Source organism: Amborella trichopoda, chromosome 6 (genome assembly GCF_054954075.1).
Source record: "Amborella trichopoda isolate Santa Cruz 75 chromosome 6, AtrichopodaSantaCruz75HAP2 v2.0, whole genome shotgun sequence".
In the NCBI taxonomy this organism is placed as follows: domain Eukaryota; kingdom Viridiplantae; phylum Streptophyta; class Magnoliopsida; order Amborellales; family Amborellaceae; genus Amborella; species Amborella trichopoda.
Window position 1 is genome coordinate 32011642 of NC_142341.1, and position 27323 is coordinate 32038964.

Sequence of the window (27323 nt, forward strand, 5' to 3'; positions counted from 1 at the left end):
TTTGGGGAATAAATTCTTACCTCAATGAAAAAGTCTGATAAGATGAGGCTGATGAGGGAGATGAAGCCCCTGAGAGAACACCAGAGAGTAAGAAGAGTTAGGAGCCCTTGAGAGAGAGCACGAGGAAGAACGAAGAGAGCAAGGAACGGCTAAGAAGAATGGGGGTTTTAAGTATTTATGATGCAATTTTATTATTGAAGATCATCATGGTGTTTTATGTGACGTGATACCCCTCATGGCCATTACGATATTTTAAGTGCCATGATACCCCTCATGACTATTACAATACTGAGTCTACTGTGATGTTTTCATAGTCATACAACTACTGTGAGGGCTATTTTGGTCATAATAATACAAAAAATAAAATAAAAATATGGATGAGGTTTAGGAAAGTATAGGCTTTTGCCAAAAGTTTAGGTATATTTTTTATAGTTTTCCAATATAAATTAAGTATTTATAGCTCAAAACACTTTCCAATCTTTATCAAAAGGAAAATGTTCATATAGGGTGCCAACCTTATATTCTATGAGTTAGGTGCACCTAAAAACCTTACTAGAAAAGGTTGTTCCTACGCTGAAAAGCCCTCAAATCGTTCATCTTGACCTCGAGATTCATAGACATGAAAAAAGGGGATTTCTAGTCCTAAAAATAGTTTTCTTCTAACACATTATCTAGACCGTTAATTTTCAAGATTTTCAAGCATTTATAGATTTGCTTGATTGTCACCAGTTCTAAAATTTTTTAATTTCATAAATAGGGGCAACAATAGATTTTCACATCATCGCAAAGCTTTGTGGCACCTAAACTGCATTTTGTAATAATATAAGTTTGACGTGTTATAAAAAATAGAAACCTCACCCTTGTCCAATGATAGAGAACATAAAAAAATATATCACAAATAAATTCCCTATTTGTTTTTGGTATTTTTATGGTTGTTTTTGAATTTCTTTTAATATCCCTGAGTGGGACACCAACTCGGGGAAACTTGGGGTTGCCACCTTGGCAAGCTCGAGTACTCGGGACTCTAATCGAGTGGTGAAATACTACTCAGACTCGAGTTTGCTTTAGCAAAATATTATTTTGGCGCACATACTATGCTCTTGCGGGATCATACTGCATCTCCTCCCTTGCTCAAAACACCTACTTAGGAGAATTATCTTAGTCTAAATTTTTGGGAAACACACAATAATTAGTAGATGCTTACTTTTAAAGGAAAAAATATTGAATTTTAAGTTTCATGATACTTAGATCTAGCCCTTCAAAAATTGGACGGTCTTTATGTAATTTTGAGGCATACTTTCTTTTCAGTACAAAAAGAGTTTATTTACTTAAAGTTTTTCACCAAGATTATTCTGTGTTGTAAAGGTTACATCCCCAAAATCTGAGATCCAAAAAGCATCTAAAGCATGTATTTTGTCCAAGGGAAGAAATTGATAGTATCCTCCTATGGATAAGAAATCTTTTGGCATATTATTTTGGGAAAGCTTTCAATACTTCTTGTACTTTATGTAAGTTATATACTTACCCCCCATCCAACCATCTTATTTAGATCAAGTGAGTCACTAACTGTTTGATATAGATCTGACGCTTTAGAGTATTTTATTTTTATTTTTATTACAAATCATATGAATATGAAATTTAGTACGTGCCATCATCTCAATGGGGAGCACCTAAAAAAATACAAAAAAATATTCTTGATAAAATAAGATGACCAAAATACCCCTAAAAGATATAGGGGTATTTTGGTCATCTTATTTTATCAAGAATATTTTCTATGTTTTTTGTAGTTGCAAGTTTAAGAGAGGTGTGGATGCCCAAACTTTAGTGTTAAAATGTTTTGTCGAAAAAAATAAAAAATAAAACAATGTAGAGGTGTGACATTGTGATCGGGTGCATTTTAACTGTCCATTTAGATCAGACAGCTACATAGTACGAAGTGTATAATGTATATACAATAGAAGTATATAAAGCTTTCCTTATTAATTTTGAATCCGATTTTTGTGCGGTAAGGCCCGCAACTGTTATGATGCGGGTACTTACATTTGAACCGTCTATGTAATCTAACGGTGCAGAGCGCACACATAAACCAAGACGACGGCAACAGGTAACGAAAGCGCATATTCCTTTTTTTTATTCGAAATGTATTTCCCTGCCCCAAGCAACCCCTCCCACCATATCATCTTTTTACTTTTTAGAAAGTGGCTTTCTCACTCTTCATCTGCGTTCTTGCCATTCTCCTTCCCATATTGCCCATGTCTTTGTAAATGAATATGCTCCATTTCTCTGTAAATGAGGTACTAACCATTCTCTTTGCAGTGAATTGAGTAGATGAGAACAAAATTTGGTATCATTAACAATAGTGATGCATTTTGGAAAATCAAAATGTGGTTTTTGAATTAGTGTTGAAAGCCAAATCATAGAAGATGTGGAAGATGCTTTCACAACGAATAATGGATTTGCTATGCGATAGGTTCTCTCTCTACAAGCCCATGATTTAATGGCTACAGGGCTCTTCTTGCCTATTTTCTGTTTTCAGGATCTCTCTCTCATTGCCCTGGGGTTTAAAAGGTAGTTTCTCTCTCATATAATTTTTGAGGATTTTATTTCGAATTATTTGTTCTGTAAACCAATCTTTGGCTCTAGTTAGCTATTTTTCTTCTTCTAATTTTTTTCTAAAGTGTTTTCCTTTTCTTTTTATATGTTGGCTATAGAAACTCTGTGAAAGTTTAGTAATTTCCTGCTTGGGTTTCTTTCTAAAGCGTTTTTCTTTTCTTCAGATTACTTTGGCAATCCCTTAAGGGAAAGATTTCTACACTTCTTCTATAATATAGAAGATCTATGCTTTCCCTACCATCCAGCCATCCAATTTTGATCAAGAGAGTTACTTACCATTTGATCTTAGATCCGACGTTTTAAAGTATTTTATTTTTAGTTTTTTTAATCAAATTGCATGAATATGAAATTTGGTATGTTCCATCTTCTCATAGGGATGCATCTATAAAAAATATTAAAAATAAATTTTTGATAAAATATAATGACCAAAATACCCCTTGAAATTTTCAGGGGTATTTTGGTCATTTTATTTTATTGAAAATATTTTTTTTATATTTTTTGCTAATGTGAGTTTATTAGAGGATTAGACGTCCAAAATTTGATGTCAAAATATTTTATAGAAAAAAAAATTAAAAGGAAAATAGTATAAAGACGTGACATTATGTTGGGGCAATCATAGCTCTCCATTCAGAATGGACGGTTGGATAAGAAGAAGTATATAAGTTTTGTGCTGCAGGAGAAGCATAGAAAGCTTGCCCATCACTTAAATATTGGTAGAAACTGCAGTTTGTGGCAGTAATGGCTCGCTCAGTTGCATTCATTGCACGACTCAAAACTTCAAACCAATGTATAAGTGAGAGACTGAGTAGCCTAAGCATGATTAGCTAAAGATGAGTTCATGAGTTACAAGAAAGAAAGGGTGAGTTGGATTCTTTTCACCAACCTCAAAGATGGCTTCAATGGAGGTTATCTGTGTACTTATCAAGACTTTTTTGTTCAATATTTGTAGCCATTAAAGGCTTTATGAGAGCTTATAATCCTTGTAATGGTTTGCGGGTCTTGAGAACTGCTCGGTCAATTTGAAAAAGTGAGTGTGGATTTTAGTCCAGAGTAGAAGATGAAGTGCTTTAACAAATTAATCTTTTCTTGACCTAGTTGAATCCGAATCGCATCCAAATTATTTAAAATTAATTATTTTGATGCTAAATAATTTCTAAATTAACAATTTGAACTTTTTAAACTGTTTAAATTAACAATTTGAATTTTTAAATTAAAAATTTAAATTAACTATTTTATTGTTAAATAGTTTTTAAATATTTAGGGCCCTTTTTTCTGTAATTTTGTTGAGGGAAATCAAGTCACTCAATTAATTGAAAGATTATGGAAAATTTTGAATTTTGAGAAGTTTGAATAATCAAAGAAAACATGTATAAGAGATTTATACAAGAGATTGGAAAATATAACATATTTTTTAAATTTTTATTATTTGATAGGATTAAGTTATGGACGCTAAAGGGTAATGTTCTAACACCTTTCTTTGAATCATGATGGTTTATTTAAAGAGTGTATGGCTCAAATCTCTCACTCCGTAGGTCTCTTATGATCAATAGTCTGGATCTAATCTCCTTAAAGATGGCTAGCCCAAAGAAACCGTAGCTCTAGAGAAATTCTTTAAATTGGGGCCCAATCTCCACACTTTCTCTACCCCTTCTCATCTCTCTCTCTCTCTCTCTGTCTCTCTTCTATCTCTTAGTGACACATCACCCTCTCTCATCTCTCCAGCCCATCGTTCTTCCTTAAATAATATTTAGAAAAGAGTAAAGGGGGCACACCCCATCCATAGTAGGAAGAAGAGGAGGGCCGCCCCAAGCTTTATGAAATGGGGTAGGTTACAATACTAGGTATTGAGACCTAGGGTGTTATATTAGGTATTGAGACCTAGCCTACTATACTAGGTATTGAGACCTAGGCTTATCATACTAGGTATTGAGACTTAATATACCATGCTTTAGAATTGAGGCCTAGACTTGTGATTGTTCCAGTATTGTCCTTTGATTTAAAAGGGTTGATATCCTGATGTTTCTTATACTTTAAAAGATCAGAGAAAGACCTTGATCCCGTACGCCATTGGAGGAGGAGACTTGGAGTGGGTTGTGCCAAGTCCAGTTGAGGTAATCTTTTGGCAATTTATTTTCTATTTATGCACTTATATGTTTCTTGATCCAAGACCAATTTTATGCCATTTTTGTTGGTGCAATAAAGAGTTGTGAAAATGGCACCAAGTGAGAGTCCTTTAGATTCTTTGTATTTCTTATTATGTATTTGGACATCTGTATGTAATTTGGGTGGTGAAAATAAAGAAAAGAAAGAAAAATTTTAATCTGTATACACTTGCCCAAGTTACATAGTTCAACTTTCATTGGAATCAGAGCTAGATCTCGTGTTGCCATATCTCTTTTATTTCACTATTTTGGTCTGTTGAGAATCAAAAATTTGAAAGCCAATGGCTTTCTGGTCATATGGCAAATCTCTGGAAAGTTTATTGGCATGATTCTTACACCTCAGAGGCATTCTATCGAATAGGGTATTCTTTGTTATTTTGGAGCACTTTTATAAACAAGAGGATGAGGTATTTATCTAATGCATATAAGGAAGCAATACAGTGTTGTAAGACAAGTTGGTAACAAAGACGACATGCATACAGTAATTAGGACGACAGGTAGGTTACAATCAGGTCAGCCTCAATATCGGCAAGGATTTCTTCTAGAGGCCCTTCCACCCTTCGATCCTAAGGGCATCAATTCTTCTTAACTTAGTGATACTTTGTATTTTTGAGAGAAAGATCTTCCTGAAAAATTTCAGTGGGAGATTATGGAGTATTAATAGGTATGGACTCATCATTAAGGGTTGCTAGTTCTAACCTTACAAAATCCAAGAATTGCACACTGAGTTTCATGAATTTTTCTTCCAAGAAAATAATTTTATTTTTTTGTAATATTTGATCGTAACTCACATTGAGTCTACTTCAAACAAAAATACTTTTCTAGAGAAAAGCCCTGTGGTTTGAAAGATATGGTCATTTCATTAAATGGTGAGCAAGTGTTATTTTTTGCAATGTTAACTGTTTCTATAACATGAATGTCATGATTTTATTTCTATTCTCAACATAATGTTTTGATGTTCACACTGAGTTGTTAAGTGCTATTTTGAGTCTAGTTTCTAACAAAAATATTTGAGAGAGAAATATATGAGAAATAAAGACTTTGATTTTTTTTTTCTTGGAGAGGGATCATCCTAAATTTGTATAGTTTGATGTGTTTCATTGAGATGTGTTTCTATTTTTGTCATGCCTATTTAATAGAGTGATATGAGGGTTGAAAAAAGATATTTGTCGCCATTTTGTGTTTACTTTAAAACAAAAAAGGTTTGAAAGGGAAACTCTATATGGGTAGAGAAAAAAAAGTCAAATTTACTTATTTATGATGCAAAATCTGACGGATCCTCCAATGAAGATCGCTCGGATGTTGACACCTTAAACTGATGAAAATGCAGTGGTAGAGAAAGTGAGACAAATCAAATTCAGCTTTGAGGCCAGATCTCCTTGAAAACCAGCAGATCTACTCTCAGATCTGAGCCAAAGCATCAAAACACGATTTTAAAGCAAATGAAAAGATCAAAATAAAATAAAACTGAATCAAACAGTAAGAAGGATAATCAAGAAGGGGTTAAAGAACGATACCAAACCGGGCCAGATGGCCCGGGACTCCCGAGCATTTGAGGGCTCGCCCGTATCAGCACCAGCGTCCTCTTTACCACTCTGATTCAGATGTCGACCAGCAGATCTCTGGTGTAAAAGGGTTGTTGTGTCCTAAAGATAGTTTAGATCTAGGGTTGTTGTGGCTTAGGTCTAGGTTTTTTAGGCTTAAGGTTAGGGTTAGGGTTTTCTCAGCTAGAAGTCTATTCTAGGGTTTTAATCCTCTTCCCTAGAGTTTCCCTCTCTCTCTGAAGCCATCCCCTTGAATGGGCATGAAAAGAGATTATAAAGAGGCCAAGGATCTGTTGGAAAGGATATACTCTCGTAACCAGCAAATCCCCCAGTCAAAGATTTCAATTTTGGAGATTCAAATCAAGGCGACACGCCTAGTGTTGTCCAAATAAAATGGTAAAAGCTCTAAAAAAAAGGTAAGAAGCCAAACCTGGAAGGAAATTTTCACTTTGGGCCAAAAGGGGTTGGGTGACATGACACTAACAGTGTCGCCCAAGTTTGGGCGACACCACTCGTGTCCCTCAAGTCTGGGCGACACCACTCATGTCGCCCAGTCCGGACTGAGTGACACGAGTAGTGTTTCCCAAACCAAAATTTGTCCGATTTGATTTTTCTTTTCACTTCAGATGTGTTCCTCAGCCTCTTGTGAAGCTCAAAGAGAAAATTTGAGTCAAAAAGGATTTTTTTACTATTTTTAATGATTTGTTTGGTAAAATAGGGCATTTACAGGATTTTGGGTCAAAACAGGGTTTCTACAGGGTTTCGAGTGGGCAAATTGGTTCCGGGTCACAGGGTAGGCTATGTGGACTATGGAGTTTTGGTTTACTAGGATAATGTAGTCCTAAGGGTTCAAGAAAACATAGAATTTTCCAGATTTAAAATGGAGTGTCTACAATTGCCCCTCTTTGGCCCTCCCTGTCTTTTGAGGAACATGTGAGTGGCAAAGAAATATACACTTTGGCATTCCTTGTCCTTCGAGGGGCAGGTAAACGTCAAAGATAATGTAGATATTTTAAATTTATTCTTGAGGTCACGTGGTCAGAGGGCACATCAACTAATCCCTCCAAGTCATTACGGTTACCGAGCTCACCCACCTTGGGCATTTTTCTTCCTAGGGCTTTCGGCGTGAGATGTCGGTGAGTTACACAAGCTTGAAACTCGAGTTAGATTTTCGGGCCATGCCACCTAACTTTAGGGGTTTCGCAGTTTGAAATTCTTAACCCTGACATCTTCTTTGATCTCCTTAGGGTTTCTTAAGGTTATCTATAGGAAAAGGCTTTCTATAGTAAGAGATTTGTTTGACCGATTCCGAAGAGAGAGCTGAGGCAGCAACACGGCAATCGCGACAACGCGATAATCATCATATACTGGTGTCCAAGCTCCTTTATTTTAAAAGTCTTTTTAGAATTTTGAAAGTAGGGGATGATTTGAAATAGAACACGGAGCAAGGACAGGTTACGATTTTAACAAAGAAATTAAAGTTTTTGAAAACACAAGACATATAGTGAAAATTTTGAAAATAGAAAGATATTTCGAAAAACAAGGTTGGTTAGCAGTTTTAACTCTTGCAACCATAAAGCCCTCTATGCAATTTAGTGTCATGCAGTGATGGACCATACACCCGACCGTTTTACGCCATATGGGTATAGACGAAATACACACGACCCTTTTACGTCATATTGGGATAGATGAAATACACTTGTCCTTTTACGCCATACGGGGCTAGATGGAATACACCCAACCATTTACATCATGCGTGGCTAGACTTTACCTACTTCGACTCTTTTACGTCGCAAGAGTTTGACATTGAACTAGATACACCCGACCTTTAGCATCATATGAGGCTAGACAGCACCTGTTTTGGCTCTTGAATGACGCACGTGTTTGACATTTTCTGAATTGGATGCACCCGACCTTTATCGTCATACGGGGCTAGACGGTACTTGTCTCGGCTCTTTTACAGTACATGAGTTTAACGTTTTCTGAATTGGACTTTGGTTGGCAATTTAGGCTCATGCCACCGAGGAGCATTTTCTTTTTGAGTTTTTGAAATTGGTCTCCAGTTTAGGCTCATGCCACCAAGGAGCGTTTGAATTTTTTTGAAATTAAACAAAATGTTTGAAAACAGTGGCAAAACACATGATGAAAGGAAAATTGATCCCTGTAAGACCTCAAAAATAAGCGGGGGCTTTTTTTGACAAAAGTTTTTGGGCGACACTAGTGGTGTAGCATGGGTGGCACTGGTGGTGTCGCCCGTGGTCTGGTCCGACACGGCTGGTGTCGCCCATAGTCTGGGCGACACGGCTGGTGTCGCTGCCCCCAAATTTTTATTTTTATTTTTTTTAAGTGTTTTGTTGGGGATTAAAAAAGAAGGGTTTTTGCAAAAAGAGAATTTGGGAGATACTAGTAGTTTCACCCGGGTGACACGCGTGGTGTCGCCCTCATAGGCTGGGCGACACTAGGTGTGTCGCCCATAGAATTTTTTTTTTCTTTTTTTTTTTATTTTGAAAATGTTGAGATGAGAGGGGTCTTTTTTCAAAATTTTTGTGGGCGACACTAGTGGAGTCGCTACTAGTGTTGCCCGGCCTAGGTATGGAATTGGGCGACACGCCTTGGGCGACACCAGGAGTGTCACCTAGACCATCGACCTCCAAAATTGAAATTTTTTTGTTTTGGAAAGTCTTGGGGTTGCTAATGTCTTAGGTTGGCCGAAGTGGAAACCTACAGGATGAGTTTTGGGTTGGGATTGCATATTTTCTATAAAATCCACCTCCTTTCTATTCTTCTTTCATCCTTCAACTTCTTCTTTCTTCTTCCCATCTTCATCTTCTTCCTTCTTCATCATCTTCCCTCTGATCTTACTGGTAGTGCTTGTTCTCACTCTTAGGCTGTCATGGCGTCTAGGAAAGACAATGCGATTTCCAAGGGCAAAGGGAAGGTTTCTGAGTGGGCGGATAATTGAAGAGAGAAGGAGGCTTCCCCTCTCTTTCCTAGGGTTAGGCACTGTCCCGAAGGTTGCCCTACCATATCTCGTAGGGCCTTCGATCGGGTGAAGTTCCTCAGCATGTCAATGGCTTTCCTGTCATCGGGTCCTGGTTCAGGGATTGGTTTCTTTCTGCTCTGCAATGGCCGATGATAGTTATCTTGAACATGGCCTCTGGCCATGTGAACTTTTCACTCCTTGAGGCTCTTGCTGAGAGGTTCAACTATCAAACGAACACCTTCTTTCTTCCTATGGGCGAGACAATGCCAACTTAGGAGGAAATTGCTAAGATTTCTGGCTTGAGCTTGACCACGATTGCGTATCAACCTTCTACTTCCACCGACGATCATTCCATCATGGATGCGAGGCTGTTGGGGTGCTGCCTACTCCTTATATGGTCAGTGGGTCAATATGGAGTTGCTAGTCTGGAATCAGGAGCGGTCTCGAGCCACCAAACAGATCCGTATTTTCCTTTTCGTACTGTTGGGCTCAGTTCTTTTTTCGAGTGGTCGTAAGACGGTTCGTAGCTCCCTTGTTCCTTTAGTCCATGCATTTTGGGAGTGAGCAGGTTGCACCATTGTTCTGGCCTTGTTGGCGGGCATTTACTGAGGTCTTCACGATCGAGACACCCGAGGTGACTGATTCATTGAGGGCAGTATCCTGATTTTGTAGGTATATTTTCCTAACTCAGTTTTATTTTATTTTGCCCCTACAACTCAATTTTTCATTTGGTTTTGGCCCCTGAACCCCGTATTTTTACCACAAGAATTTATTGGAAAAAGCCCGGATCAATCTTGGAGGGTCTCAGTTGGGCGACAGTAGTGGTGTTGCCTGAGCGACACTGCTAGTGTCGCCCACACAGGCTGGGTGATACTAGTAGTGTCGCCCAGGTCAATCTGCCCTGGATGGTTTTGGGGTCTAGGGTTTCTGTTCTATGATCTGTTGGGGTGTTTTTGGCTTCTATATTTCTGTCGATTTGGGCCCATGAACACATTGCCGTTGTCCATTGTCCTCGATCAACGATAGCTGTATCTGTTGCTTTGGGACAGACATATGTTAATGACTCCACCCAACCTCGGGACGTCAATTATTATCGCTAGGTTTTGGACGAGTTGTCGTCCTTTGATTGGATGATGAATTCCTGACTATTGGGTCATCATACGCCTCATTATGCCTCAGGAGATCCAGTCGAGAGACAAACGCTCCCAGACTAGCTAGTATCATCATTGACGCGGTTCACCTCTCTCCGATATGTGGTATTTGGTAGTTATACTCATACAACCATGGAGTGCCTGACTAGTTTCAAGCCTTCATAATAGGCATAGGAACTTGGCTTCGAGAACGAGGCTAGATCGACTAACAGTTTACCTCTTGTAGTGATGGAGGAAGTCATTTCTAAAAGGGGAAAACTTTTGAAAATGGATGATTTTAACAGTTGATTTGAAAAGCATTTTCAAAAGGGACAGGCCTTACAATTTTGCCACCTGTGCCCCTTTGGTGGTCATTTTCTTTATTATGTTTTACCCGAAGATGATGAAAGGATTTCCTTGTGGGATCGTTTCCTTGTGGGATCGTGAGAACTCAAAAGTGTTTTAATTGTCCTTTTACCTTTGGGGTTTTCATCCTGTGCTTCGCGGGTTTACGAAGAGTTCTCTGCATTCTTACCGGGCTTCCATCTTGAAGAAGTCTCGACGTTCTTTCAGTGTTTGTCGAAGTCACATCAGTTTTCCATTCATGTCACCCTCCCACGTCTTTCTGAGTTGGTAATGTTGGGAACCTATAGGGTTTAGGAGGAGTCTTCGTCCTCAGGGTCTGCTTGTGCAGTATTGTTGGAACTTACAAGTACTTGCTTGTAGTTGAGTTTTTTGTTTGTGCAATACTATTGTAACTCGCAGGTACTTGTTTGTACTTGAGGTTTTGAATCTGAGATTTTTTTTTCTTCTCTTTTTTTTCTTACTCGTGATGCCTTTTCAGGTTTTCACCACGCTTTTGAGCTTGTTACGGGTAGTATTTTCTAAGATACATCACATTATTGGGGTCGTTGAGTTCGTACCCCTCCTGGTTTTTGATCTCTTAAGAAATGCTTGCAAGCACTCGGGTAACCATGAATGACCCCTCCCAATTAGGTTTGAACTTGCCTAAAGGGTGTGGATTTGCAAGAGTGGGGAAGATTTTCTTGAGTACCATGTCTCCTTCTCTGAATTGTCGAGGAACAACTTTTCTTTGGTATGCCCTCTCGATTCTACACTGGTAAGCAATGATATTTTTTATTGCTCGTAGTTGTCTTTCATCCAAAGTAACGAGGGTAGTGATTCGTGCTTTGATCTTTTGTTCTTCATTTGAATCTTTGTTAATAAGCACTCGGAGAGATGATATCTCAACTTCAACGGGTAGCACTGCTTCCATACCATACACCAATGAGTATGAGGTCATGCCAATAGGAGTGTTCTTAGTTGTTCGGTAGGCCCATAGCGTGTCATTTATCTTTTCATGCCAATCTCTGCCACCTTCTATTACTCTGTATATAACTTTGAGAAGTCCTTTGTTCGTGGCCTCTGCTTGTCCATTTCTTTGAGGGTAGTAAGGTGTGGAGAATTTTTGCATTATCCTGAACGTTTTGCATACCTTAGTGACCTTTTCATTTTTGAAGTTGGATCTATTGTCAGTAATGATTGAATCAAGAATACCAAATCTGAATACAATGTTGTTCTTTATTAAACAGGCAACATGTCGTCCCTCAATTTTGACAAATGATGCAGCCTCTACCCATTTTGTGAAGTACTTTGTAGCCATTAATATAAAACGGTGCCTGTTTGAGGCTTTTGGTGAGATCATTCTGATGATATTAAGACCCCACATGGCAAAAGGCCATACGGGCGGTGTTGAGTTGAGTGGTACGGACAATGCATGGATGAGGTCTTTATAAAGTTGACATTAGGGACACCTCTTAACGAACTTCAAACAATCTTCAGCTATGGTGGTCTAGTAATAGCCTTGGTGCCTGATTTTCTGAGCTAAGGTGGCTGCCCCGACCTCTTTCATTGTGTAATTCTGTCAGTATTTGGTCAATTTCTGGCTGATCGAGGCACCGTAGAATGATGTCATCGAAGGACTTCTTGAACAGGAGATCACCTCTTATTAAGAATCCCATAGAAAACCTTCGAAGCTTTTCTTTATCATTTTTGGTGGCTCCTTCGGGGTATAACCCATCTTTTAGCAGGGACAGAACATCGTGGAACCATGGTTATTAACTAGCGCATCTGAACCCATAAGAGATACTTCCCCATCGTTCTCATTTTCTTGTTCTATTTCTTCTTTAATACTTGGTGGGGAAGGGTCATGTTTGTTCTTGATGTAGAATGGCAGCATGGTGATTTCTGAAGGAATATCAACCATTGAAGCAAGGGTGTTGGCGAACCGATTATTTTCTCTAGTTATGTGCTGAAAGGTAATTTTCTTGAAATATGGGATCATCTTTTCCACCTTTGCTTGATAGGGTTTGAGCTTTTCTTCTTTCACATTCCAAATACCTTGAACTTGATTTATGATAAGTAAGGAGTCACCAATCACTCGTATTTGCTGGATTTTCATTCCTATGGCATTCTCGAGCCCAGCTATCAAGGCTTCATATTCAGCAATGTTATTGGTACATGGGAAATTCAATCGGATGGTTGTTGGCATTAAAATCTTCTGGGGTGAGCATAGTATGACTCTTATACCTGACTCATATTCATTCCTTGCACCGTCGAAGTATAGGTCCCAAATTGAGTCCTCAATTGTGAAGAGGTTTTCATCAGGGAGATCTGTGTTAACGGGAGTGTTATCTGACAGTGCATGTTCAGCCAAGTGGTCAGCAATGACTTGTCCCTTGATCGATTTTTGAGTAATAGCATTCTCCACTTCGCCAAACGTCCGTTAAGGAATGGTCTCTCCAATAGATACTTCCGTGGGTCAATTTTTGAGATGAGATTGACTGGATGACGTAAGACATAATGTCTTAACTTCTGCATGGCTCACACAAGTGTCAAGCAGTGCTTCTCCACATTCGTGTATCTTGTCTCATAGTCGACCGTGGTATTGTTGATGTAGTATATGGTTTGTTCTGTTTCATGGTCATCGTATTGTCCGAACATTGCCCTCATGGTCTTGTCCTTCATAGATATGTATAAGAACAAGGGTTTATCTGAATTAGGAGAACTGAGGATGGGAGATTTCGTTAGTTAGTCCTTGATTTGGTTGAACTCTTCTTGGCATTCATTATCTCATGTGAATGAGGTATCTTTCTGAAGGAGTCTATTGAACGGCACACACTTGTCTGCTAGTTGTGAAATAAAATGCCTTATAGCTTCTATGCGACTTTGAAGCTCACAGATTTCTTTGATGTTCCCAAGAGGGGGCATTTCAGTGATGGATCGTATTTTGGATGAGTCCACCTCGACGCCCCTTTAGCTCACTATAAAGCCTAGTAATTTGTTGGATTCAACTCCAAAGGCACATTTCTGTGGATTGAATTTGAGTTGATGTTTCTAGAGTCTTTCGAAAATGGTTTTTAGGTTGGTGAGATGATCAGACCTGGCCTTCGACTTGACCAGAATGTCATCGACATAGTCTTCCATGATAGTGTGCATTAAGTCATGGTAGATGCTAGTCATTGCCCATTGATAAGTTGCCCCTGCATTTTTGAGGCCAAAGGGCATGGGACAGTAACAATAGCTTCCTCATTGCGTTATGAATGAAGTCTTGGTTTTGTCTTCTTCTGCTACGAGGATCTGGTTGTAGCCTAAAAAGCCATTCATGAATGACAACATCTCGTGCCTCGTAATGTTGTCGACCAAGGCATCTATGTTTGGTAATGTAAAATTGTCCTTTGGGCATGCCTTGTTGAGGTCTCGGTAGTCTACACACACTCGGATCCTCTCGAATTTTTTGGGTACGACCACTATGTTGACCAACCATTCTGAGTAATCGATGGGGTTAATGAACTTCTCCTTGAGCAGTTTGTCAATTTCTTCCTTAATTTTGAGCTCAAGGTGGATTTTTTGACGTTGGAGTTTCTGCCTTACAGGCTTTGTCCCTTCGTTGAATATTAGGTGATGTTGCATCAATGTGGGATCTAGACCTGACATATCATTGTATGACTAGGCGAAAACATTGCGATATTCCTGAGAAAGGAAATAGTATTTTCCCGTTCCTTAGGAGATAGGGAGGTTCCAGTCTTGGTTAACCTTAGGTCCTTCTCAATTCCTAGGTTTATGTGGATCGTCTCTTCGATAATACCATTGAGTCACCATCAAACCTCTTATTGAATTGCTCAACATGGGAAGTGAGTTCCTTCGGCTGAGGGATTTCTTCAGACTCTTGGCTCTCTTGATCTTCATCTTGGTCATCCAATTCGTCGTCTTGGGTGTTATGCACCGTTATTAGGCTATCTTGAGTGCTCGCCATTTGTAAAAATTATTTTTCATTATTATCAATTTTATCATGTTTTGAATTTTTAATGGATTTTGAAATAACACAAGAGGTGTCCCTTATGGGACTCGCGAGAGATATATTGGGGATTGGACATGTAGGGTGGTTAGATGGCCACCCTGCGCCTATCTGTTTTTTGGCACCGAGTCTTGAAGGTGCCGCTGGTATGCTTCCAACGATTCTTGAGATAGAGAAGTGATAAACCAATTCCATTCCTAGGTTTGTCTCGGTGGATGAGCACGCTTGGCTGTGTTAGAGCCGATTCTTCATACCTTCAAATCCAAGTCAGCAAACAGGTTGTCAATTCACAGTTCTTGTGTGTGCTAAGATGTGGAAGAAGAATTCCCAACCATTTAGGAATGAAGGATCACCTTTGGCCCTTTTGAAGGATGGGCATCGAGAGGATCGAGGATTTGAATGCCTCCAGATACAAAGCCCGGATAGGTTGAAGGCTTCATCGGGCTTTGACAAAAGGTGAGAGGACACCCGAGACCTCTTTGATCCCCATTTTTCATTTTGGCTTGGAGTGATTAAGAAATTGCCTCCATTACGCATTGCCTTGACTCCCCAAGCCTTAGCCTGGTTGGAAGCCTTGGGAGAAGAGCATTGCTAAGTCTCAAGGGACCCGAAACCATATCAATGTTGACATTGGATAATGTCATCCATTGATGCGGAAGTTTGCAAAATTTGAGGAACAGGGTCGCCGGCCTCTAGGCGTAAGGTGACACAATCAGCCTGCTCGAAGGAAGCGAGCGGGATTTCTTCGAGCTCAACCCCTACGGGTAGCTTCTTGTTATATATACTAGGATTGGGAAAAGAAGGGGTTCAACACATACCTTCGTGACGTCGTTTTTAGTCGAAAATTTGAAGCATTGATGGAGTGTAGAGGCGACCACGAGGTTTTCATGCAGCCATGGTCTTCCTAGCAGCATGTTGAATGAAGGTTTTATGTCCAAGACAAAACTTTATCACTTGGACGATAGGGCTGATCTTGAGTGTGAGAGACAGTATGCCTTCAGCTTGTCTCTTGATCTCGTCGTATGCAGCGATAGTTAGTTGACATGGCTCTAAGTCATCCGGGCTTTTGCCTATCTGCTTCACTATTTTCATAGGGCATATGTTTAAGGACGCCCCATTATCAACAAGCACTCTCCATATCTCATATCCTTGCATGAAAACGGTGATGTGCAGAGGTTGGACATGAAACGGTTGAAGCTGACTGGGATGTCATCGTCCGTGTACATGATTGACGTTGGTGCCATCAGTTGGTTGATCATTCCACACAACTCATCCGATTGTGTGTTGCTCAGGATGTGTGTCTTGACAAGGACCTTTTTGATCTGGGCTCTATATGTTGGTGAATTGGCAAGAAGATCCAAGATGGAGATTTGAGCATGGACCTTACCGAGATGAGCCGTTAGATCGTAGGTGGTTGCAGATCGTTACATTTCTTTATTCGGTTCGTGATCTGCGACCCCTGCTGGTTGCTGGCTTTTGAGGTGTTTCCCATTCTTTCCTCGAGAGTATCAGCCATTAATTAAATGGGTTTGAACCCTCGGCCTCTTCGCCTGAAGTTTGACAGGGTCAGCCTTAGAGAGAGTGATGGAAGATTTCGAGGTGTTGGCTCCCTGTTTGGGAGATGACGCCTTTTCATTGGTTCTGACCATATCGATTTCTAGCGTATCATCTTTGCCATGTTGGTCCCATTTAGGAAGGTTATCGAGGTTCGGAGATGAAGGGTTTCCTCTTAGAAGGCTCAAAAGATCTTCTTTGGACTCTTGAAAGTGATGATCACAAGCAAATATGAACTGACTAGGATCATCTACTTCGTCTCCACTCTCAACCATGTGAATGACGACGTTATCTTTTTAGTTGTCTTGAGCTCTTGGCTTTCGGTCATTGTGATCATATTTTTAAGGATATAATTTGTGAAAATACTCATCTTTTGATTAGACTCTTTAATAGGTTGATTTCTAGGTGCGACAATGATGTCCCCCCTATTGATTAACCCTTGAATCACCCATTCAAATACAAGCAGTTTTGAGTAACATGAGCATGGTTTTGATGCCATTTGCACCACTTGCTCTTATCCATGACTTGAAATGGTGGTTCAGATGGTGGCGGGAGATAACCATATTTCTAGCGAGTAGTAATTCCAACACTTTTTCTAATGGGTCTTTGAGAGGGGTGAAATTATCCTCTCGCCTTTGGTTATTATTTTGTGCGTTGGCTCTAGGCTGATCCCTTCGGTTTTGATTCCGATTGTTGTGTTGAGTAGCGGATCCTTGAGCCAATCCGCTAATGACAATCCCATTAACTTGACTGAAATCATTCCCCTTGTTATTATTTTTGTTTTTATTTTAGGGAGTTGTAATCGGTTTATTGTGGGGCTTGGTGCTGAGGGGCATCCCTTTGGCCCTTTCATGTGGCGCCACCGACTCAATCATGGAGTCGAAGGAGTGGGGGATAAGACCTTGGCTGAAGAAGGTCTTGTATTCAGGAGTCGCATTCTCTAAGACTACAGAGATTTTAGCTGGGTACGTAAGTGGACATTCTATGACCCGCATAGCCACCTCGTGGAATCGACAGATTAAATCCTCGAAGGATTCTCCTAGGTTTTTTTTCGTTGTATTGAGCTCACCCAGGGAGAGAGATATTGGTGTCGACCCGCAGTAGTGAGAGACGAATAGGTTGAACATTTCATCAGGAGAGATGTGTGGTTGAGCAGACATTGTTCTCAGATGTCAGTTCAAGGCCTCGTCGGTCAATGTTTGTGAAAATATGGCCCTCAGTTGGTTAGGTCTATCTCGCAAAGCTCGAACAGAGAGGAGGTACACGTTGACGTGAGTATCTGGATCTCTCTTCCCAATGACCTTGTTTCTAAATTCTGGGATGACAAATCCTAGGGGAAGGTCGTCCATGCATCCAAGGGTCTCACAAACATAGGCCTTCGGGGGTAGAATATCATGCATGCTCATTCTTACAAGCATATCCTGCATTGCTTTTAAGGTGCCTTCATGTTGGGTATTTGGCATGATAGTAGGCCCACCGGTTAGTGGGTTCCCAAATGTAGACTTATGAGTTAAGACTTGGGGTATATGTTGGCCTGCATGGGCCTGAGATTGATGAGCCGCAGTCACTGGGGCAGTTTGATACATTTGAGTTTGAGGGGCGTACTGACCCATAAATATCGCCATCGGTTGCGAAAATTGCATGGTTTGTTGGGCCGGATGAACTAGAGGGACTGATTGACGAATCGACTGACTCGGTTGTGCTAGGGGTTGACTTTTACCACTAAGTTGGTTTGGGATCGACCTGTAGGCTGGGGCATGAACGGTGTAACCTAGGTCAACTAGACTTTTAAGGGTAGCTTGGATGCCTATCTCGCTTAAGGTTCGGTGTAGATTGACACCTCTGCTTCGTACATTCAGAACATCATGAGCTGTACTATGGTGGCTCGAGGTTAGGTTAGATCCCCTAGATCTAAGTGGGTCTTGGTTTTGAGATCGCTGGCCCTTAAGGTTATCTTGGTTTGAGTTATGGGAATTGACGTTTGATACTGCATGAGCATCTTCCCTCACTCGACTCCTACTTTGGTTGCCTAAGAGCCCTTGCAGGACGACCCCCCAGCCCCTTGACTGTTCAAAGTCTTTCGGGCTGAACTAGCTTTTGGGACAACATAGATCTCAGGATTAGGAGTGGACGCTTGTGATTCTACCTCTAATTGAAGACCTGGGCATTGGATAATGGATTGATATGAGTTCTGTCGATAATTCCAAGGGATCGCGACATACTGGCTTCTAGGTTTGGGTAGGTTAGGCTTAGAGTCGGTCATGGAGCAATCATCATAGTCGCCTTGAGTGACTGACATGGTGACTGCTGTTGGTGGGGTTCTAGAATCTAGACTTAGGTAAGAGATCTAGACTTGACGGCTTAGAGCAGACCTAACTTGACTCTAGGGCCAAAACCTTGACTGAGACCTAGGCTAAGACTAAACTGGAATCTACACTCATTGGGTTTTGGTTCAGACCCTGAACTAGGGTAAGCCTAGTCTAGCTATAGAGGCAACTTTGAGTTTAGACCTATGCTAGAATCTAAACTAAGATATAAACTAGATAGGTACGAGTTTCAGCTCGGACCAAGAGTGGATCTAGGTTCGGACGGAGGTGTGAGCCTGGTTCAGACTTGGACTGAGCTGGGTGCAGTCCTAGGCTTGGACCTAGAGGGTTGTGATAGATCAGACTGGGTGTGGACCCAAACTGGATGCAAGTTGGTTTACGTACGAGCCCTTGGCTTGGACTAAAGGGGGGGCTAGGTTCGAACCTGGGTGTGAACCTGGTTCGGACCTGGGCTAAGCTGGGTACAAGCCTGGACTTGGACTCAGAGAAATTTTGATGTTCAGACCAGGTATGAACCCAGACTGGATCAAAGATAAACTAGGAATGAGCCTTCGGCTCGGATAAGGGGGGGGCCTAAGTTCGGACTAAGGCGAGACCTGGTTCGGACCTAAGTTAAGCTGGGTACAAGCCTGGGCTTGGACCCAGAGGCTTCAGCTCCGACCAAAAGTAGGTCCGGACTGAGATCTAAGATTAACCAAAAAAAATAAGCAAGCAAGCACATGAAAACGTTTGACCTAGATTATATATAGGCTTGGCTTGAGAGTGGGTTCCTAACTATTGAAATGCGGTTAGGCTGATATAGGTCCCCACACAGGTCCTGACCTCCTGTTATAGGATGTTCACTAGGTCCTACTATACGTGGTGTTGCTTTGAGGCAAAGGATTACGGAGGGGCACTCACAGTTAAAGTTACGCAATTCCCAACCGCCTCGACTCTCAAAGCTAGGTTCCCCTCATGCTGTTAATGTGGATTTTGGGGGTTTTCAAAATATTTATTTGTTGGTTTCTTGGGCATTCTCGATCCGTTGTGTGCTGGAGTGTGTAAAGAAGCACGCAAGAAAAAATAAGGTGGCAAGCAGGCAGACACACAATGTAATGAAGAAATAAAGCAAGCTCTTGGCACTGGTCATGCATAGCGATGCGCGCTTCGAGGAGAAGCTCGCTCGAAGCACAGTATAGATGGAGCGGTAAGCAACCCATAAGAAGGTACAATCAAAACAGTGAGACCAGGCACAGTCCCTGCTAAGTCGAGCGCGGCCTGAGTGGAGGATGACTCGAGCGGGACACGGTTCAGGGAGGGTGCAAGCAACCCTCAATGTATTATTATTATTATTATTTATCTTTTTAACTTTGATGAAACACAGTTAAAGTAAACATGGTGAAAGCAAGGAAAACATCATTTCAGTCAAAATTAACAAACTAAAATAAAATCAGAAAGCCAAGAACATAATATACATATCTGAAGCAAAATATATTTTTTATATTTTTAAAAATTTTATTTTGAGCCAAAATTTGGTGAAAAAGACGCCAAAGCTCTTGAAAGAGGCCTGTGGGGTCCCAGAATCTTTCTGGGACCACTGCAATTGGGCGACACTGGTGGTGTTGCCCTTGCAGTACTACCGGTGTCTCCCTTGCTGGTTGGGCGACACAGCTAGTGTCGCCTAAATATATATATATATATTTTGATTTTTTATTTTATTTTTATATTATTGATATTGATGAAATAAGGCTACAATAATCTTTTATAAGTAGAGAAAATAATATTTATAATGAAATAAATTAAAACAGAGTAAAGCATAATAGTGTAGATAAAACAGACCTGTATCAAGTAAAATATTTGTTTTGTATTTTTAAATATTTTATTTTCGTATGAAATTTTTTGAGAAGTCAAGAGAGAGTCCCTGGAATAGGACTACGAAATTTCAGAAATTTCTGAAACTTCTAGCTTAGGTGACAGGGGGATGTGTCGCCTTGGATCCGAGCGACACTGCTGGTGTCGCCTGGGACATACAGGGTTTCACATCACCGAAACCTGGGTCCTAGTCACAACCAATTATTGGGACCTTTTGTGACTAAAAATAGTGAAAAATAGTACCTAAATATCATATTTTGATGCTTGGATCAAGCTCGAAATGCCCCACATTGAGAGCAAAACTGTTTACGATAAACATCGTACAGATCTTTCGACAAAGATCTCTCGAAACTTGATACCTTAAACTGATGAAAATGTAGTGGTAGAGAAAGTGAGACAAATCAAATTTAGATTTGAGGCCAGATCTGCCCAGAAACGAGCAGATCTGTGGTAAAGTCAACATGATCCAAAGCATCAAAACATGATTTTAAAGAAAATGAAAAGATCAAAATAAAATAAAACTGATTCAAATAGTAAGAAGGAAAAGCAAGAAGGGAACGATACCAAACCGGGCTGGATGGCCCGGGACTCCCAAGCCTTTGAGGGCTCGCCTGTATCAGCATCAACGTCCTCTTTGCCTCTCTGATTCAGATGTTGACCAGAAGATCTATGGTGTAGAAGGGTTGTTGTGCCCTAAAGATAGTTAAGATCTAGGGTTGTTGTGCCTTAGGTCTAGGTTTTTCAAGCTTAAGGTTAGGGTTAGGGTTTTCTCAACTAGAAGTCTGTTCTAGGGTTTCAATCCTCCTCCCTAGGGTTTCCCTCTCTCTCTGAAGCCGTCCCCTTGAATGGCCATGAAAAGAGATTATAAAGGGGCCAAGGATCTGTTGGAAAGGATATATTCCCGTAACAAACAAATGCCCTAGTCAAAGATTACGAATTTGAGGATTCGGATCTGGGTGACTGGTGGTGTTGCCCAGGTGACACACGCTAAAAAAAAGGTAAGAAACCAAAGCCGAAAGGAAATTTTCCCTTTGGACTAAAAGGGGTTGGGCGACATTGGCAGTGGGTGACACCCCAAGTCTAGGTAACACTTCAGTTCTGTTCCTTAGCCTCTTGTGAAGCTCGCAGAGAAAATTTGGGTTAAAAATGATTTTTTTACTATTTTTAATGAGTTTTTTGGTAAAACAAGGCGTCTGTAGGATTCTTGGTCAAAATAGGGTTTCAGCAGGGGATAGGCAGCTTGGTTCCGGGTCACAGGGTAGGCTGTGGATTTTTGATTTACTAGGATAATATGGTCCGAAGGGTTCAAGCATAGAATTTGTCAGATTTAAAATGGGGTGTCTACATTACTAGATAATGTTTCTCTAAGAATTCTGCAGTATGACATATTTTGTGACGTCAATGTCACTTATTTATTTCGTTGAAGAAAAATATTATTTGAGATTTAAACTATGATGTTTAGTTTTTATTTTGAGTTTAATTTTCAACAAACAAGGTTTCGTGAAGAATATCGTTGTGAATTGAGAGAAATAATTATTCTATTGAGGGGTGTACATCTTGATTTTCTGCCGTGAAAACTGAATTGTGATGTAAATGTCACAAATTCATAGAAGCACTAAATGGTGTGATTTGAGGATGCCACAACATTTTATTTTTAAATTTTGTGTCTATTTTCATACTCAAAAGTTTTAAAGATAAACTATTTGTGAGTTGAGAGATATCATAATTTTACCATGTGATGCTCTTTTTCTAGTTTGCAGTAAATCAAAAGATGTGATATGTTAAGGCGTATCTTTGTACTCCTTATAATGTAAGCCGTTTCAACCTCATTCAAAGTTTTATAGTGTGCCATGAGTATGGTTTCTACTCGTAAAACTTCAGAGCGAAGTCATACAATTTTGGAGAGATATGACATTGTATGTGATGGGCCCTCATTCTGGGAATTGCAAAAAATAGAAGAAACACAATAGATGTAAAAACATCTTATTTTCTTTTCGCACTGAAATGATATATAGAGAGGCTTGGTGACAGCATAGAAACTCCAATGATCAATGGGAGAATCAAAATTGTGATCTGTGATATAATTGGATGAAAAAAGGTATTTCTTCATGGTATGAGAAAAGGAGAACCCAAGGATGGACACTTTGTTGACATGTAAAAACGATGACCAAGTGATTCTCCATCAGTTTTATGCTCTTTTAAGTCTACAAAAGTTTGTCTGTGAGAAAAAGCAAGGATAAAAAAAAAGCCCCAGTACCACACTACATGATTTTAAGGTATGAAATCTATCCCACATCACATGGTTAGGTCATATAGGGACAGATGATTCATGTTTCGTGTAAGCCTATCCTTTATATTTCTTTGAGTATATCTTGGCTATTTTTTTACATAAGTAAGGAGAGTTAGGCCAATAGTTTGTAGGTGCTAAGAATTTTGAAAGAGCTAGTTTTTAATACCAAGTGTTTTTGTACCTCCTTATGCTTGTGTGAACTATTTAAGGTAGTAAAATCTTGGAGATATGGTTTGATCAAGGTCTATGGACCTAAGTATCAAACACAAGAGATGGTTATGGCTCATTCAAATATGTAGCACAAAGGGGGAGTTCCGATGGAACCCAGTTTTCGTGACCATCCTCTTGATAATGTCCAATGATCTGGTTGTTGCATGTGATGAGGATCTCATGTTTAGGTCTCCAAAGTTTGCCAAGAAAATATATGTATTTTGGATATTTCTCGGATTTTGATAACCACCATTTAGCTTTTTTTATTTTTATTTTAATTTTATTTTGGATAAAATTATACATGGATTTTATGATTTGTTTTGTGGCCATAGCATGACTTGATAAATAATTAAAGGTATATATGGCAAACTAAAATTTAAAGACCAAGCATGTACTTTTGTAATTAGATTCGACCATTTATGTTGAAAAATCTAGGTCTATGGATATGGCTTTGAGAATACTCCATTGTCTTGTGAGATCCACTAAGTCTTTATGGAATTCTAAACCGCCATGCTATTTTTTAACTATTTCTTGTGAAAATATACCAAGTCAAAAGCTTTTGATAAACTGGAAAACCATTGAGTCTTGATACTATCTTTTATCTATAAATTGGTTTTAACTAACGATATGTCTTGGCTCATGTTTTATAATATCTATTACCATCATGTTAGGTCTCCTTGACAAATGGCGTGGATAAGATAACTTGGTTTGTATGAATTTACAACCAAGAGATTAATGTAGTTGAACCTATATGGTTTAGAAAGAGTTTTTGCATATTGCGAATCCAACGGGCATTGAATTTTAGCATAAAACTTGCTTTACAACCTCATGACATAAAAATGAGCATACTGAGAAAGTACATTTTATATGTGTTATGTTTGAGTGGGAGATGCTACAATCACACGATTGTTTTAACTACTTGGATATTCAGATATACAAGTATTTTATTATGAAAAATCTACATAAACTCAACAATGCAGTGGTAGTACCTGCTTATATTTGGTGGGCTAGCTGGAACAACATACTATAATGTTGCTAACCATGGAATCTGAATATGTGGCACTAGTTTTATGGCTACAAAAGGGATTGAAGAACTCCCTTGAGTTGCTGAGATACGACCCCATGGGATGAGGGTAGGTGATGATATTAAGTGATAACGAGTCCATGATTTGCCATGTGACATAAAAGATGGACTACGACCACATTCGATATGCGATTCGATCAACATCATGACTCCCATAATGATTGCATCTATGAATCCTTAGAGAAAGGATTGATGGCGAAAAAGGTTGTTAGGATATGTAATGAGCGTGAGAGAGAATAAGTGAGAAATATTTGAGAGAGAGATTGTATTTGGGGGGATGAGAGTGAGGAAGAGAGACTATAAAATCTTCAAAGGCCAAGTGGGACATATTCGATATTTGTGGCCATTAAAGGCCATATGAGAGCTTGTAATCAATATTTGATATAATGGAATAATGAACTCTAGTAGGAGTATGGTCCAGAAGGATCAAGATAGGGAAATGCTATTTTTAGGTTTAGCGTGCTAGGTCAGTTGAGTTGGAAAATCCTTAATTTCCTAGGCATAGAGCACAACTAAAGAGGGTTAGCAGGGTTATCCCTTGATGAGGTCAGCGTTGCACAGGGTAGTGAGCCAAGGGATTGTGTGACCCTTGTGTGTGATGATAGGCTTGTAGAGACGAGGGCCAAAGCCTCATCATTGAACCATCACATGATATGTTCATATGATAACCCAATTGGGAAAAAAAATCACCATCGAGGGTGATACATGTACATGTGTGAGAGATGATCCCTATGCATCATAGAGTTGGGTTGCACTAGGTCTATGTGACTTTGGACTTGCCTCTAGGAGAGAATCTGTAATCCATTGACTGAGATTGTGTCCCCTCATCTATTGGTTTGCTTTGGTAGCCCAATCATGAACTCATGTGATGGTCTATGAGTCATGGGAACTCCTGGGCCAGTTTGAGAAAGTGAGTGTGGATTATAGTTCATAGTAGAAGATGAAGTGCTTTAGAAAATTAATAATTCCTTAACCTAATTGGATATGAATCCCATCAAAATTATTTAGAATTAATTATTTTGATATTAAATAATTTTTAGATTAAAAGTTTGAATTGTTTATAAGTCTCTAGATATTTTATTTTCACAAAATGGATTTACAAATAGAGAGAAACTGTATTTTCAGTAGTTTAAGTATTCCTAGAGAATTAAATGATTTTTAGATTGATAGATTGAATTTTTTAGAAGTCTCTGGATATTTTATTTTCACAAAATGGATTTACAAATAGAGAGAAACTGAATTTTCATTATTTTAATATTCATAGAGAAAAAAATATTTTCCATTTTTAAAAATCATTTTTTAATTTTGTAATTCATAATTTTTATGGGGGCTCACTATAACACGACATGGAAGTGCGTGGGGCCCCCATAAGTTGCACATCCCACATTAGGGTGCCTTCTTTCCTTAATTTTGTTGAGGGCAATCAAACCACTCAATCAATTGAAATATTATGGAAAGTTTTGAATTTTGAAAAGTTTGAATATTCAAAGAAAGCATGTACAAGAGATTTATACAAGAGATAGGAAAGTATGATATATTATTCAGATTTGATGGAATTAGGTTAAGGAAGCTGAAGGATAAGGTTCTCGCACATTCCTTTGAGCCTTGACGGCTGATCTAAGGACTGTATAGCTCAGATCTCTCACCCCATAGGTCTCCTATGAGCAATGGTTTAGATCTAATATATATAAGGATAGGTAACCCTAAAAAACTGTAACCCCAGAGAAAGTCTATAAATTAGGACCCAATCCCTACACTTTCTCTACACCTTCTCATTTCTCTCTTTCTCTCTCTCTCTTTCTCTCTTTAGGTGCACGCCATCCTCTCTCATCTCTTTTGATCTCTCTAGCCCATATCTATCCCCTAGAAAATATTAGTAGTAAAGAAAAAAGGGGCACACCCCCCCCCATAGTACGAAGAAGAGGGGGGCATGCCCCGCGCTTTGTGAAAGGGGTACGTTACCATACTAGATATTGAGAACTAGGATACTATACTAGGTATTGAGACCCAGCGTATTACACTAGGTATTAAGACCTAGCCTTACTATACTAGGTATTGAGACCTAGTCTACCATCTTAGGCATTGAGGCTTAGACTTGAGATTGCTCCACTATTGCTCTCTGATTTGAAAGGGTTGATAGCTTGAGATTTTTCATACTTTAAAAGATCTGAAAAAGACCTTGATCCCGTGCGCCATCAGAGGAGGAGACCCGTAGTGGGATGTGAAAAGTCCAGTTGAAGTAATCTTTTGACAATTTATTTTCTTTTAATACACTTATATGTTTCATGATTCTAAGATCAAGTTTATATAATTTTTGTTTGTGCAATAAAGAGTTGTGAAAATGGCAGCAAGTGAGAGTCATTGGGATTCATTGTGTTTCTTATTATATATTTGGATGTCTGTAAGTAATTCAAGTGGCGAAAATAAGGAAAAGAAAGAAAGAATTTAATCAGTATATAGTTGCGTGGGTTACATTGTCCACCTTTCATTTTTTGACTCACATAATTCAAATTCTTGTCTTTTGGAGGTCAATGGCACAAAGAGGAAAGCTATTTGGAGATATACAATAGTGACTATAGAGGAAATTGTGTCACTCAAAATGGAGATTATCCCGTCTCTTTTATGCAATTTAATGTTTCACTATGTGGCTAGAGCAAATATGAGTGATTGTAATTCATTACGTGTCTTTTATGTCTCGTTTGGCTGTGAAGTAAAGCCTTCCATGAAATGGAAAGGATTTTAATGAAATTGTATCTTTGTCTTACTCCGTTCTTCGCTCTCTACCTTTCAATTTCAAATTCCCATCTCTCTCATCTATTTGTTTCTCTCTCTCTCTTATCAATCCGTCTCTACGAGTACGAGCATTGGAGTTAGTGGGTTCTTTATAAGAACTACTTAATGAAATTTCAACGAAAAGCAAAACATGCTAAAAATCCATAAGATATTGCACAAGAACCTAACATATTAGCATAAACCAATAAAGAACTTGAATCAATTTTGATCAATGTCATCAAATAAAGTTGAATACACAATGCTGATTAAAAAATAGTCTGAAAAAATAGTCATACACACTTTGGTCTCATGTGTGTTGCTTATATTCTGTCAATAAACAAAAAACAAGAAAGAGCACCTCTCATAACTTTGATCTAAACTATGTTGCTCAAAATCGACTATGAACATCAACTTCTACACAATTTATACCCTCTGTCATTGGTCAG

At 39.3% G+C, this 27323-nt stretch overlaps 1 long non-coding RNA gene across 1 annotated transcript; it reads left to right on the forward strand.

The window, feature by feature from the left end:
* Nucleotides 1–2186: 2186 nt before the first annotated feature.
* Nucleotides 2187–26853, forward strand: LOC148781696 (uncharacterized). The gene is made up of 2 exons (XR_016058125.1): nt 2187–2568; nt 26633–26853. It is a non-coding gene; the product is annotated as an uncharacterized LOC148781696 (long non-coding RNA).
* Nucleotides 26854–27323: the final 470 nt, after the last annotated feature.